This window comes from Chanodichthys erythropterus, chromosome 4, assembly GCF_024489055.1.
Source record: "Chanodichthys erythropterus isolate Z2021 chromosome 4, ASM2448905v1, whole genome shotgun sequence".
Lineage (NCBI taxonomy): Eukaryota > Metazoa > Chordata > Actinopteri > Cypriniformes > Xenocyprididae > Chanodichthys > Chanodichthys erythropterus.
In genome coordinates this window covers 15055146-15068028 of record NC_090224.1, presented here as the reverse complement: position 1 = coordinate 15068028, position 12883 = coordinate 15055146, and the positions used below count along the sequence as shown (strand labels likewise).

At 36.5% G+C, this 12883-nt stretch overlaps 1 long non-coding RNA gene across 1 annotated transcript; it reads left to right on the top strand.

Moving 5' to 3' along the window:
- The first annotated feature begins 6368 nt into the window (after window positions 1-6368).
- LOC137018793 (uncharacterized) lies at window positions 6369-11210 on the top strand. The gene is made up of 3 exons (XR_010894942.1): window positions 6369-6502; window positions 6761-6863; window positions 11035-11210. It is a non-coding gene; the product is annotated as an uncharacterized lncRNA (long non-coding RNA).
- The last annotated feature ends 1673 nt before the right edge of the window (window positions 11211-12883 follow it).

Here is a 12883-nt window from a genome sequence, read left to right as displayed (position 1 = left end):
TTAATTGGTTAACTATAAGTTATTTTTCTGCAATCAATGAAAAATTATATTAAGTTTACCAGGACAATAATTATACTGTAAAATAAGCCATTGTTCATAATCAGTTTTTATAGTTGCCTTCTATTTTACTACTTATGTGGTAATTGGTATATTTTAGGTTGCAAAGCAGATTTTAGTCTCGAAGTAGGTGGATATATTAAAGGATTAGGTCACTTCGGAATTAAAATGTCCTGATAATTTACTCATGTCATCCAAGATGTTTATGTGTTTCTTTCTTCAGTTGAAAAGAAATTAAGGTTTTTGAGGAAAACATTCCAGGATTTTTCTCCTGTAGAGGACTTCAGGTACAATGGGTTGAAGGTCCAAATTACAGTTTCAGTGCAGCTTCAAAGGGCTCTGCGCGAACCCAGCCGAGAAATAAGGGTCTTGTCAAGCGAAATCTGCCATTTTCTAAAAAAAAGAAGAAAAAAAAAAAAAAGAAAAATGTATATACTTTTTAACCACAAATGCTCGTCCGCCATGCATTACATAATCACGTTGGAAAGGTCACACGTGACGTAGGCGGAAGTACTGCAAGTGTTTACAACGCGAACGTGCAAAAAAAAAAAGTTAAAACAATGATGTTGGATGATTTTGAAGTTGGAAGTTTGAAAATGAGATTAAGTTTTTCACCCTACCACGGTACTTCCGCCTACGTCACGCGTGACTTTTCCAACGTGGTTACTTAATGCATGGCGCATTGCAGAGTTAGTGCAAGATGAGCAGTTGTGGTTAAAAGGTATGTAATTTTTGTGGGAAATGATCAATTGTTTCACTAGATAAGACCCTTATTCCTTGTCTGGGATCGTGTAGAGCCCTTTGAAGCTGCATTGAAACTGCTATTTGGACTTTCAACCTGTTGAACCCTATTGAAGTCCACTATACGGAGAAAAATCCTAGAATGTTTCCCCTTAATTCCTTAAATCATTCTATGAATACATTTTTACTTTATTTTGTAAATAAATAGGGAAATTAAGACTTGTTTTTCCCCAAACAAAGCACTTGCATGGATTACTTTAATGATGTCTTTCCTATCATTCTGGACCTTGAATGTGTAAATTACATTACTTGCTCCCTATGGATGGACTGAAAGCTCTCGGATTTCATCATAAATATCTTCATTTGTGTTCCGAAGGTTACGGGTTGGAAAGACATGAGGGTCAAAACATTTTTCTTGTTTTGTTTTGCTATATACTGTACATTTAGCAGGATTTTTTGTGTAGAGTGCTGTTTGAGAAATCTTTTAGCTCTGGCAGTAAAATGGTTATTGTTAAATGACTAGTAAGTCATCACTGACCCACCGCAAGCATTCTCTTTCATGGAACGCATAATTACATTCTCAACCTCCACACAATTCTCAGAGTCATTTGAGCGGCAAACTCCCTCGGCTTATTCTCATGCGTCATTGAGACGCTCTAATTTCCACTGTCACACTCTCACTCACTAATTACAGTATAATTTAAGGATGCTAATTTGAAAAGATTCTACACGAACACTAAAACTCAATAAACATTTTGGGAAAATATATTTGCACACAAATTGATTTATGGTGTTGCTCTTTTATCTACGGCTTGTTTACGAACTGGGGAAAGTAAAAGGCCATTTTTGAATGCCTTAAAAGAAATAGAGATCAGCTAAGCCGTCTCATTGACTTGTTCAGGCTTTTCTCTATAAGGCCTCAGTGATTCCCTTTGATTAGTGTGGCGGTGGTCCCGGTATATCTCTCAGTGAGTCTTTGAAACTCAGTTCAACATACAAAGGCCATTTTATTTAGGATGCTACATGCATTTGCATGAGCACAATCAAAGCAATTTAGAAGTCACGGCAGCCACTGTCTATATTCTGATCGAGCTGAACCCTGTGTGATGGAGCCAGACCCCCAGCACAAATGGAAACTGTACCAAGAATTAAACATGAGGATGAATCAGCTGATCCAACCTCAAGGTCTTTCCCACACTCCCTGCGTTCCTCACAGGAATGTGCAAGAGCTAAGACTCTGCATCCTGCACCCCACTGCTTGCATCTCTGGAACGTGTGGGGTTGCAAAGCCACAATGCATGCTCTGACACGCTGAGGTCACGCAAATAAAGGCCCGAGTCGTGTAAGTAGCTGGTTGATTTTGCATAATTGCGCACTGCGCTGACGGGTATGGCCCATTGTGCCCGAAAACGAACCACCCTCTCTCATTCTATAAGTGGGCCAGGGTTTTGTACATGCCTGAAAGACAGCGATGTAGTCCATGAACTCAGATAATCGAGCTTTTCTTCATCAAACGTGACCGAATTACACACTTCTGTCATGCACTGTCAATAAGATTTAGGTTTATATGGCCGATTTAAATATGGAAATGGCAAGCAGCTAGCCAAAAGCTCTATTGCGATGGTAATTTGTAATGAATAATTCTTATTTCATTATAATAACAAATCACTGGCTTGCGAAACCATTCCTGTGCTGGCACCGCTGTCTGCATCACTTTTATGCCATACTGTATAACCAAGTCTGACAGATCATATTTAACATTTTCAACTCTGCATACTACACCGCTTAAACCTACAAAACATTTCTGTTCTTTTTAAAAAGCTTTGCCAGTTCCCATGGCAATGTGTGCTGTATGATCTGTCTGCTGATTATAAAAAAAAGAAAAAAAAAAGTTATATTCTTCAATAAATTTCCCAGTGCTGCATGTTCTTGATTCCATGCAATACCACAAAATAACAGGGAACTCATGATGACTGGTCAAAACAAATACAATATTCCATTATTCCCAATTACCTAATTAGAGGTTTATGGCACACTAACGCCTTTGGAAACACTGGTTACAGCAATACCTATGGGACCTGAGAGCTTGTTTGTCTCTCACCAGTCTCTCGCTTTATAAATAGATCTAAACAATGGCTCAAAAAACCATTGTCTACTCAGTAGACCGCAAAAGTGTCACAAGCCAGAGAGTGAAAATGACAATAGAGAGTGCCAGAGGAAGAGGGATCTGGCTCTGAAAAGCTTGTATTCAGCATAAAACAGACATTGTGTTGAGGGACATTGATACTGACATTGATGCACTGATCTCTTTGGAAAGATAGCCACAATTAATGAGCGAAGTATAGTTCTTATTAAAACACAATTACGTCTTGCCCTTTTCCCGTCAGTAAATGTTGACCAGCCAAAACACTGAAAGGCTTACCATGACATTTCTGTGACTGATAAAGTTTGCGATTCAACAAGTAGCTACTTTAGGCATCAAAGTTAAATGTAAATCAAAGTCTAAAAAGACAGGCACTTTCCACAATATATACTGTATATATATAACGTTTTATTGACTCAAAATTGTAACACGCATTAAATTATTATTGGCAATCAAATTCTCAATTATATTAAATTACATTTTTTTTTATTTATTTACATTTAATTTATTTTTTAAATCCATAAATTATATTATATTTAAGCATAATATTGCATATATATTATTAATAAATATATATATTGATATATATTAATAATAATAAAGTTTCTCATTAAAAATGCACAATCACAAATCAGGTTGCAAAAATTGCCAACCTCCATATAAAATTAATAAAAAATAAAAACATCTCATACAATATTTAGTTTGACCTTGATAATCATCTTAAGTTTTTGAGGACTTCCAATGACCATTTATTATTAATAATAAAAATAATTCAAGAATTTCAGCTGTTATTTTGTGGCCTATTTATCCAAAGTGCCACTAAAATAAACTTGAAAAGTACTTGAAACAGACTGAGCAAACTGGCTTGTTCATAATTGCTTTTTTAGTGCCCCAGGGGCCTATTTAAAAAGCCAGTGTTCTAACTGACCATTGATGACCAATGAGGGATGAAGCCAAACAACCGGCAACCCTCCATTTGGAAGAGAGCGCTTAGTCTAACATGCAGAACTGCAAGCCTACACATAAAGTTATTTCCATATGATCATGCAGTGCTTTGCTACCACTAGACCAGTCACTTGTTTTCTGTCAAACAGGCTCTGTTTCAAATGCTGAGCGTTGATTTAAGGCCACACACACTCTGCCCTCTGTTGATGCTTCATGAGTCAACATGCAGGGCTCATGAGAAAGAGTGTCTCACAGACTTTATTTAGACCCTTGAAGAATGTCCGCCTCCCTCCCAGTCAATGCCACAAGTCTTTCCCCACATCCAGTATTCCCAAGGTGAATGTAATGTTTTATGGAGTGTTGGAGAGGACAACAGGGATGCTTTCCAATGCCGCCTGCCTCACAGGAAAACAGTAAACTTATGACATTACACCATCCCATACAAATGTAAAAGTTAATATTATGTGTCAGCTTTTTTATTTGTTTGTTTGTTTTCAAGCAGACCCAGGTGGCAATCTGCTGAAGTTTGTGGTAATTTTGGAAAATATGCTGAAATCTGCAGAATGGATTTAAACAGTAAAATTTTTAAACAGTCGAGTTGAGAATACACTGCAAAAAAAAAGAATTGTTGGTTTAACTTAAAAAAGTAAGTTACCTGGTTGCCTTAAAATGTTGAGTTTGTTGAAGTCCGACAAGCCGTGGCGCTGTCACTCCACACACAGTGAAAAATACATCGCGGAACAAAGAGGATACTGACCACTCGTCGACAGACAAGACAGAGCAGGTTACTTATGATATTAAGTCCCAGCTTTCAAACCGTGTAGTTATTAAAGAAGTTCAAACAATAAAAAACGTTTTGTTGCTCTTTAATGTGTCGTGACCATGGTCGTGACAGATTGCTGTAGATCCTCAGCTCAACCGCTCGTAAAAAACGATCATTCTTCCTATTAGTCCATGAACATGAGAATGAATGTTGTTTCAAACGCGGAAAGACTTAAGTACACACCATTTTTCAAGTTTAACTCCACCGAGGTTAATCTTTTAACTACTGGCTGCTTTGTAGGATAAAATTGCGGATGCGGCGTTCTGATTGGTTAGATCGCTTGTCAATCAAACTCAACAGAAACTCAAAATATTATGTTATCTGAACCGCATTAATTATTGAAGTTGATTTGACAAAAGAAAAAAAAAAAATATATATATATATTACAGTGTACTACATTCATATTAAAACTAAAATAAATTTGCAACCCAATTTTATAATTTGCAACCCAATTTATTCAATTTATTCTCAGCAGTTGTATGTTATTTTTACATCTTTGAGCACTGCAATTGTTCAAAATGTTAATATTATTTAGCTTATAAAGGAGTCACCGATGACTCATCAATGACATCACTCATCAATTAGCTCAGGGTCGACGGTCTACACACGTGCTTCCCGCGGGGCTGTCGGCGGCAGCTGACTTTCTCACAGGCTGCATGTCATTACGGAGCTATGCGTAACACAAACAATTCCTCGCTCCCAGAGTGTTTATCTCGTGGCACAGAGCACGGTGTGCCCACACATCAAAGTCGGAGGGAACAGACGCTGCTCAGCGGCAGCAGCTGCGCTCGGATCCTGTCCACACCCTTCCTGTTTGCCGCGGTTTACCTTGGGGCTGTTATTTTCCCAACAGAGCGACGATAACCCCCCTCTGCCTCACTCCCTTCACCGGCTTCAACAGCACCACCGACCGCTGCGGACAGCGCAGCAGCAGCCGCCGCCGCTCGGTTGGTCAGACCTCTCTGAGCGGGCCCTTGTTTCCATATACAAAGAGCGGGAGATTGGCATTTACACTCTGGCACATAAGCTGCAAACTGTTCAAACTGCAAGAGTGTGTGTGTGTGTATATATATATATATATTAGTGGTCAAGGGTCATTTTATATATATTTTTACATTATCTGAAAGCTGAATAAATAAGCTTTCTATTGATGTATGATTGTTAGGATAGGACAATATTTGGCTGAGGTACAACTATTTGAATATCTGGAATCTGAGAGTGCAAAAAAATCTAAATATTGAGAAAATCACCTTTAAAGTTCTCAATTAAGTTCTTAGCAATGCATATCCACTCACAAAAATACATTTTTGATATATTTATGGTAGAAAATTTACAAAATATCTGCATGGAACATGATCTTTACTTAATATCCTAATGATTTTTGGCATAAAAGAAAATTCGATTATTTTGACCCACACAATGTATTGTTGGCTATTGCTACAAATATACCTGGCTGTGCGACTTATGACTGGTTTTGTGGTCCAGGGTCACATATGTATGTATGTATGTTGAAAGTTAACAAATCCCTCAAATTTAGCAATGCTATAGGCCTATATTTTCTATATAAGGAGGAAAAAAGCTGTTAAGTGAACACTGTCCCTAGAAGATCTGTTCTCATATCTGTCACCATCTCAAACCCACAGCATTCTCCAGCTCTGGGTCAAGACCCTCATAACGCTGTTTCCTCAGTCAGAATGGCCCATGCAGTTTTCTCTGTGTGAGAGAGGCCGATTGAGTCTCCAGCTGCCATCACACAAAAACATCTTCACAGGCGTGCGGCAGCAGCAACCATGGTGAGCTACATCAAACAGGGCTGCTCAGACACCCCATAGACTTTCAACTTCAGAGCCACATCTAGACTTTTCTTTTGACCCCCTCTGTCTCGTAGACCACCACACAGGGTCAGAGACCACTGTTACACTGTCATAGGGACTTTTCATAATCAACACAAAAGGCAAAAATACATCATTTTGGATGGATGCTTTTTGCAGATAGTTGCTGTTATTTCATTCACTGTTTTAAGTATGTGTCATTTTTACATTCTCATGCAGTTTATATTCTGGCAGATGGGATGGCAAGCCAGTCAGCATAATGTATTTCTTGGGCACCAGTGAGATTGACTAATGGAACAGGAGGCACATATAGACAACTTTGGTATGTAATGGATTTTAGTATGGCTTAAAGTTTCAGCATCTTTTTAATCATTGAAATATTCATGTTAATTCAGTACATTTCAATATGAAAGGCATTTCTAGTGTGCTGCAAGAGTAATTTATTTTAATGTTAAATCAGATGTGTCTCGTACTAGTGGTGTGACATCACACAATTTCTCTCATGTCTTGTTTTATAGTCTATAATTCACACATGAAAGACCTGACCAGCACCTGTCATGCAAAACACCACAAGCTTTAATTATCACGGAAATGTCATTAAAGATTAACAGAAGCATCTGTTACATGTTTTACAACCTTTATATCCAGCTAGTTTAGCTACTTTTTAGGTGTTCCAACAGTACATATCAGCTTGTCTGTCAGGATGTGAGTTCTCAGAGGTCTGGAAGCATCTAGTATAATCCAAAGTAAACATTCAAGCTGAAGGAGAGAGAGAGAGAGAGAGAGAGAGAGACCCTTATGATATAAGCAGCTCAGACAGTGAGAGAGTGTCAAGGGTTTGCTTCCCTTTCTTGTCTCGATCATTTATCTCATCAGATTCACAAATAAGTGTCAAGGGTTGCTGGGATTCCCTAAACTTCCCTTAAACATTTCAAGGAATAGTTCACACAAAAAATGAAAATTGTCTCAAATCTGCGGCATAAACAAGATTTTATTTTAGGTAAAGGTTAGTGACAAATGGTGGTCTGCTCAATTACAAAGATACTGGATGATTGATTACCAGTGTTGAGGAAATTTACTTTTAAAAGGAATGCGTTACAATATTGCCTTACTCCCTAAAAAAGTAACTAATTACATTACTTAGTTATTTTTTATGGAAAGTAATGGTTACATTACTTTTGCGTTACTTTTTCTCAACTTGGCTAGGCTTGCTTGTTTGATTTTTCATAACAAAAAAGTTTTATTTTTAGCAAATGTAAAGGCCCTTTCACACCAAATTTGAAAGGTTTTTATTGAAGATTTGCATACCTCGTTGCATACTCACGATTTCACTCAACAGGAGAGCTGTCAGTCAATACATGGGAAAACAAAGTAACTTGCATTACTTATTTGAAAAAGTAACTTAGATATTTTGTTGTAGATTTAAAAGTAACTTTACTAGTTACTTTAAAATGTAATCTGATTACGTAAGTAACTTGTAATATGTTACCCCCAACACTGTTGATTACTTTTATGGTGCTTTTATAGTTCTTGGTGATTGACAGCTGGTCACTATATACTGTTATTATATGGAAAAGATGTATTCAAAGATTTTTGTCACTAAAAAACAAAATATGGATTGGAATGACATAATTACTATCAATTTTACCATCAAATGAAGAGCATTGTAACATTCCATATTCTATTCTGTTTAAAATGAAATGTATTCCTGTGATGGCAAAAGCTGAATTTTTAGCATCATTAATTCTGTCACATGATCCTTCAGAAATCATTCTAATATGCTGAGTTGATGCTAGTATTAGCAATGTTGAAAACGTTGTGCTGTTTAGTATTTTTGTGTAAACAGTGGGACTTTTTGTCAGGATTCTTAGATCCAGTAGAAAAGAACACCATTTATTTGAAATAGATTGTTTTTGTTACAATATGAAAGTGAATAGAAATGTATAGTAAATAGAAGTGTATAGTATCAGTATAATTACACAAATGAAGCTGATATGTTCTGTTCTTACTAGCCATTGATCATTCTTCAGCATGGCAATATATTCTCAGAGTGGTCTTTGCCAGCTGCCTGTCAGCGCCAACTACTTACCCTCACTGACCCTCTGTGGAAGCCAGCTCTCTGATCTCTGACCGAACACCAACTTCTTCTGCAGTAAAGCCAGAGTGGCCAGAGTAGCTTGACCTGTAATGTAGACTGACCACTATATTACAGGAAGAATGAGAGTGTGGCTACAAACAATGAAAGCCACAGCTGTTGCCATTCTGTACAGTACCTCACTACACTTCCATCCAAGATGGCAAGACGGCTTTATGAATGAGCCTGATGTGTCTTTTGACAAAAATAACATAGCAACTGGAGACACATTGTTTTGCAGAAAAAAAAAAAAAAAAAACAGTATTTTGCATTCAGTTGGATTGCTGAAATTATCCTGTTGCCTAGTCAAAAACCGACCTGCCATTTACAGTCTAAACTTTTTAGTCATCATGTAAATAGTTTGCTCAATTAAAGTTGATGATATTTAGCTTCTATATTCCTTTTTATGAGGTATATAGTTCAAACATAAGCAAACAATCAACCCTCACAACCCACACAATATTTACATCACAAACCGGTGGCGTGTGGCAGACTACTAAAATGAAAAGTCATGTCTCTTGATTTAGAGATAATTTAGTTCTCTAAATCCATTTCATTGTAGTTCTCATTTTTACAGAGTTTATGGGTTAAATGCAAAATAATGTTTTTTTTTTATCATATAGTTGGGTCTATCAGCAAGCTTACAATAAACAATTATAATTTTAGCTTGTTTGTATGAAATGACGAATTCTCAAAATCAGAGGTTCATAATACATGAGGTTAAAAATATGTTATGTAAATAAATTATCCTCCTGGTCTGCCTAATTAAAGTATGTTAATTAATAGATGATAAAAATATATCTTGAGTTTGGGTGGAGAATTGCTACAGAAGTTAGGCAAACAGCTATTCCATTCAAAAGTTTGGGGTAATATTGTGGTATATTAGTGGTATATTTTAAAATGTAATTTATTTAATGCTGAATTTTCAGCATCTTTACTCCAGTCTTCAGTGTCACATGGTCTATTTTATTTACAAAATATAGTGCACATGGAGGCAAACAACAAACCCACACAATATTTACACCAAAACCAGCTTAGGCTCTTGAATAAGATGCTTTCTTGCAGTCAGTACCTATGTAGTAGCATTACTCAATATGTGTCAGTACAGCCATTTTGCACACTACTGTAAATCACTGAAATACAGAAATATTTTCTGTTCCTCAAAGCAGTCATATGACTTGATGCTTATGGACTTAATACGTTTTTTTTGTTAAACATGAATAAAATGGGTTTGGAAGGACATGAGGGTGGGTAAATAATGACAGAATTTTTTATTTTTAGGTGAACTATTTTCTTTATGCACTTTAAAGGTGCCGTAAAACGTCTTTTTAAAAGATTTAATATAAGTCTAAGGTGTCCCCTGAATGTGTCTGTGAAGTTTCAGCTCAAAATACCCCATAGATTTTTTTTCATTCATTTTAACTGCCTATTTTGGGGCATCATTAAATAAGTGCCGATTCATGCTGCGGCCCCTTTAAATTCTCATAAACGCCGCGCTTGTCTTAAACAGCATAAACAAAGTTTACACAGCTAATATAACCCTCAAAATGGATCTTTACAAAGTGTTGCAGCATGTCTAATCGTGTAAGTATGGTATTTATTTGGATGTTTACATTTGATTTGAATGAGTTTGATGGTGCTCCATGGCTAAAGCTAACATTACACACTTGGAGAGATTTATAAAGAATGAAGTTGTGTTTATGAATAATACAGACTGCAAGGGTTAAAAAATGAAAATAACGACGGCTCTTGTCTACAGCAAGAAACGATGGTAACTTTAACCACATTTAACAGTACATTAGCAACATGCTAACGAAACATTTAGAAAGACAATTTACAAATATCACTAAAAATATGTAATCATGGATCATGTCAGTTATTATTGCTCCATCTGCCATTTTTTGCTATTGTTCTTGCTTGCTTACCTAGTCTGTTGATTCACTTGTGCAGATGCAGACATTAATACTGGCTGCCCTTGTGTAATGCCTTGAACATGAGCTGGCATATGCAAATATTGGGGGCGTACATATTAATGATCCTGACTGTTACGTAACAGTCTGTGTTATGTTGAGATTCGCCTGTTCTTCTGAGGTCTTTTAAACAAATGAGATTTACATAAGAAGGGGGAAACAATGGAGTTTGAGACTCACTGTATGTCTTTTCCATGAACTGAACTCTTGATATTCAACTATGCCATGGTAAATTCAATTTTTAATTCTAGGGCACTTTTAAATCAATTAAATTGTGGCTTACAGTTCCTTGAAAAGGATTATATGTCTATTTCTGTACAAAGAATACATGTCATTGAACTTTTTCAGCTTTGCTAGACAGTGACAAGTTCTTGTGTGTTTTCTACCAGTGGGAAAGACAGCGTCAGAGTATCTGGGAACTGTCATGGACACCTCTCCCTCTACGTTTCTCCTGGTGTGAATGTAGCAAGATTCCTGCAGCTGATCGCGGCGGCTCTTCTGATGACAGGTATTTTCCAGGGCTCGGACCCTCAGTCCTGGTTTTCCCCTGCAGGGTGTATAAAGATTTAGCAGACGTGTTGCTGATCTGGGGTCTGCGGATGGTCAGCTGGTGGCCCTCACTTAGCTTGATAAGATGAACTGAGCCTGCTGTTGTCACATTCTCCCCCAGATTCAACAGTGCTGTCTCGGGTGATAGCAGTAAGACCAGAGGGCTTCGGGTCAAGCATGTGCGCTACTGCTTTTCAACTGCTCGCACTGATAAGTCAAAGTGTCTTGACTTCCAAAACAATTACAGGGGGCCAGCCAATCAGACTTAAAATAAACCACATGTAGATTTAGACTAGTTCAAAATTAGTCTGAAATTCTTGAATCTTGTATTTGAAACTCATTATCACTGCAGACCGGAATTCAGTCACCTCGTCTTTCATCTCAGCCCCCAAAAATCAGCGATTAAGCTTTCAGCCACATTAAAAATTGGTGATTATGTGAAAACAGTGGCTGGAGAAGGAAAAGTCAATTGAGCACAAATTAGCTGTGAGTTCTTGCTCTTAGGGAATTTTTCTTTTAGCTATAACAGCTCAAATTCAGATAAGAGGCTCAGTCCTCTTAAGACTAAAACTCTAGATTCGTCCATGATTATCACTGAAATGTTCATTGCTCATTTTCATTGTATTCAAGTTGTCTATGCTACATGATTGTCCAAACATTATATTAAGATATACTACCTTTCAAAAGTTTGGAGTCAGTAAAATTTTTTTTTTTTTTTTAAGAAAATAATACTTTTATTTATAAGGGACGCATCAAACTGATCAAAAGTGACAGTAAAGACGTATAATGTTACAAAAGCTGATCTTTCTTTCATCAAAGAATCCAGAATAAAATATTAAACAGCACAACTGTTTTGTCATTGATAAAAATAAATGTTTTTTGACCACAAAATCAGCATATTAGATTGATTTCTGATGGATCATGTTACACTGAAGACCGTAATGGCTGCTGAAAATGTATAGCAACAAATTATATTTTAAAATAGAAAACTGTTATTCTAAATTGTGATCATTTTTCATAATATTACTGTTTTACTGTATTTTTGATTAAATAAATGCAGTCTTTCTGAACATAAGAGACTTAAAAAAAAAAAAAACTTTGACCAAACTTTTGTTCTAACTTTAGTGTATAACATGATTGAGTTTATGATTTATAATATGATCTCAGTCTCTGGCTTTTAAAGATATGCAGCTCTTAGTTTGTGGCATTCTTTATATCCACAGACACAATTGAATATTTTGCTTCAATTTTTAATTGCGTCTAAATTAGTTTTGAAAAGACGTTTATTCTGATCACAGATTCACATATTTATGCTTTATTTCATCTGTGTTTTCTGTACTGAGTTTTTACCGCTCCGGTCTATTATTGCTCTATAAAGACCCGTTCATACCAAGATAACTATAGCGATAACTATATTATCATCCACGACAGCAGATGATATTGTTGTTTATTCTAAGTGCACTGCAGTTTTGTCATCCAGCTCTTTAAAGAAAGGTGGATACTGATTGGCTGACAATGGGTCTCATTCATGAAACATTCGTAAATATTAGTAAATATGTGAGTGATTTGCGCGTAAAGAGACCTTCCCGAAAACTCTTCTCCTGATTCACAAATACTTCTTAAACGTCAGAAGTGATAGTGAAATGTGTGTGTGTTAATGAATTCCAATCAGTCATAAATGGGACGCGC